Genomic DNA, 3058 nt, shown 5'->3' on the forward strand with positions numbered 1-3058 from the left:
CAGGACCCTTCTCAGAGTAAGTATTTAAATTCATAAAGAAAATGCATGAGTCTACAAAGAAAACCACTTATATTAAAATTCAGTTATATGCTTCTTAATTAAAGTGTTACAAATAAGAGCTGCCTGAGGTCTAATAGTAATTGTACTTTCAGAGTAGCAACGAGAAGGAATGAAATTTTGAGCTATCTGCAACAACTCTACCGTGATAAGAAAATATCTGTGGTTTCTATTGGCAGCAAAATTATAGAGATCGCTAAAACTCTGTGCGGGCTCCATGCACAGTGAAAGAAAATGCTAACCAATTGTCAGTTAGAGGTTGATGAACATAAGGGTGTAATTCTCTTCCATCTGGGCCCATGGAGCCCATGAATTTCCATTTTATAGAGTCTGTTCTTGCCCTATATTCGGGCTTAATAGCTATTTGACCGTAACAGTCTTGATTTTTTTTTGTAAAAACGGTTTAAATTATCGGTCTCCAGCACGCTGGAATAGCCTTTGAAAAATATTCAGATAGCAACTAACATTTGGTATGCTGGAGTAACGCACATCTGCGTCTTGTCACTGAGGGCTCATCTCCAAACAATGGTGGCAGAATTTGCTCTCACGTTCTAATCTAACCCCACTCCCCTCCCGCCCCCCACCCATTTAAATAAGATTTATTTTCTTGTATTGATTTCAGTTTTAAAATTCTAGGCTTAGGGAGAAAAATTAGAAAAGTAAAATATTCATTATTTTTAAAGATGTTGAAGTAACAGAAAAAGTCTTATCATTCTGATTACTTTCATTGTCCTGCCTGCATGATATATAACAAACTTGTTTGCTGGGCTGGGAAGGGGCCTCACGTGGCAGCCAAACAGGAGAAATAGGTGAATTGCATGATGATTTTCTTTGCTCTTATTTAGCAAATGCTGTGGGTATGATTTCTTCACTGTTCAGCTTGAGAGTGACTGTGCCAATGGACATCTCCGATTTAGATGCAAGGCCATCCTTAATTCTTCTCTCCACTTGAAGCAGAAGCTGTATGCATCATTTATAATGTTTTTTTGGGGGCGGGGGTGGGGAGTAATCATCAAAGTCAGGTCCTAAAATCTTTCGGATCTGAATGTCCACCCTTGCTGGCCAGCAAAGGCACAGGCACTTTAAAACGGTCCTCCTTTGGGGCCAACGATTAAGAAACTCGTTAGTCTCCTGAAAAAGGTCATGACTCCAGGGTAACCATTTTAACAGTTTTGTCAAAGAATAGACCAGAAGTTTTTTCACTGCCACTTCCTGGACCTGTTATATTTAAGGCTTACTGAGTTAATGTCCTCTGTTTTAGCCTACACTCCATGAATCCCACAAATCTCTGGGATCTCATGAGATTCCTACCTATATAATTGTCACATTTTCAACCAAGACAATTTCGTACAGATACAAACTCACTGTCCTGTCCTTTGTTTATGAGCGCTTTTAAAGGAGTTTCTCCCCTTGATCTGAGAGAGAAGCATGGTATAAAAGCACGCAGGGAATTTGATTAACCAAATGGTTTCCCCATATTCTCAGATCTCATCTTGCTCAAAATTCCTCACTAGCTCTCCACCGCCTATGAAGTCAACCTTAACCTTATTGGCCTGGCCTAAACAACATCTGTGATCTAGCTTCTGACTCATCTCCCCCACCCCCTTTCCCATTGCCTGTCACACCCCAACAATACTAATTAAGGGCAACACCTCCCACCCCCCAGATGCCATGTTCTCTCCTGTCTTTAGTCCTTCACACATACCATTTCTCAAAGTGACTTCCCCGATTTCTGTGCCTGGGAAAGTCCTATTCATCCTTCGAATCTTAGCTCAAAGCCTTCGCACCCTATTGCCCCCTGGTCAAAATAATCCCCCCTTCTCCTGTGCTCCAGCCACTTCTTGCATGTCCATTTGCAAAAGGTCTCAACCTGGGCTACACATCCTGGGCTCATTACATCAGAATCTCTAGTGGTGAGACCCAGGCATCAGCAGTTTTTAAGGCTCAACGAATGATTCTACTGCTTGAGGATCACCATTTTTCCTCTCCAAACTGAAGACTCCAGACAAGCAATGACCATGCTTTTACTCTCTTATAGACTTAGTGCCGTATCCAAAATAAAGAAATATTTAGTCTACAGCCATGCCACCCATAAAAAGCCTGATCTCGCTTGATCTTGGAAGCTAAGCAGGGTTGGACTTGGTTAGTACTTGGATGGGAGACCACCTAGGAAGACTGGGCACTGTAGGCGTTAAAAAAAAGAAGAAATATGTAGAGCTCGGGCAATAACTTTCTTCAAAATGTTTTCCAGTCACTAATGAATTCTTTAGAAAGTCTCTCCAGGAAGTAGCAAAAACTGCTCAATCCAAATCAACCTATTTTAATATTTTTAACATATTAAAATAAGTTTATTTTTTATGTTTTGACTATATCTGTCTTTTGCAAACTACCTGCTATCGCTTTTTAGAGAACAGGGTTGGCTATCCCTCCAAAATTGCTACTGTTTAATGTGGTTTAACATATCTTATTCATTTAGCACCATCAGAAAAAAATGTTTTAAAAAGAAATACAATTGGCAAGTTAGTTTCTTTCAAAAACATTCCTCTGCAATGGGGATAACATGGGTAAGTGCCTAGCAGCGGACCTGGTCCAGGCTCTATGCTCAGTAATGGTGGCTCTTATCATTGCACGTTGCCTCTTTCAGGAAAGGCTGCCTTGTGAACTCACCTCACACAAAGGCATCTCTCTGGAGATGACACTACAGGAGGAAATAAGACAACTTTCCAAATGCTTCCTTTCATTTGCATACAGCCCATGAGATTCCCTGACCTCATTCATCATAAACAGAGAGCTGTTTGCAGCTTTACAAATTCAGTGGATTTGAATTTGATACAGACAGAAAAACAGTTCCACCTTTCTCACTTCATTCGGCTACAGATATATAAGGCTTGTTTTTCTAGACCCTTCTTTTTTTTCTCACAAAACTCTGGCTCTACATTTACCTAAAATGCCTTCACATCGACTGTTCTGGAACTAGCCAGCAACTTCTTAGGTTTCATCA

At 40.5% G+C, this 3058-nt stretch overlaps 1 pseudogene; it reads left to right on the top strand.

Moving 5' to 3' along the window:
* The first annotated feature begins 2129 nt into the window (after positions 1-2129).
* LOC111741741 lies at positions 2130-2248 on the top strand (annotated as a pseudogene).
* Positions 2249-3058: the final 810 nt, after the last annotated feature.

Source organism: Pteropus vampyrus, unplaced genomic scaffold, assembly GCF_000151845.1.
Source record: "Pteropus vampyrus isolate Shadow unplaced genomic scaffold, Pvam_2.0 Scaffold81, whole genome shotgun sequence".
NCBI classification, from domain to species: Eukaryota; Metazoa; Chordata; class Mammalia; order Chiroptera; family Pteropodidae; genus Pteropus; species Pteropus vampyrus.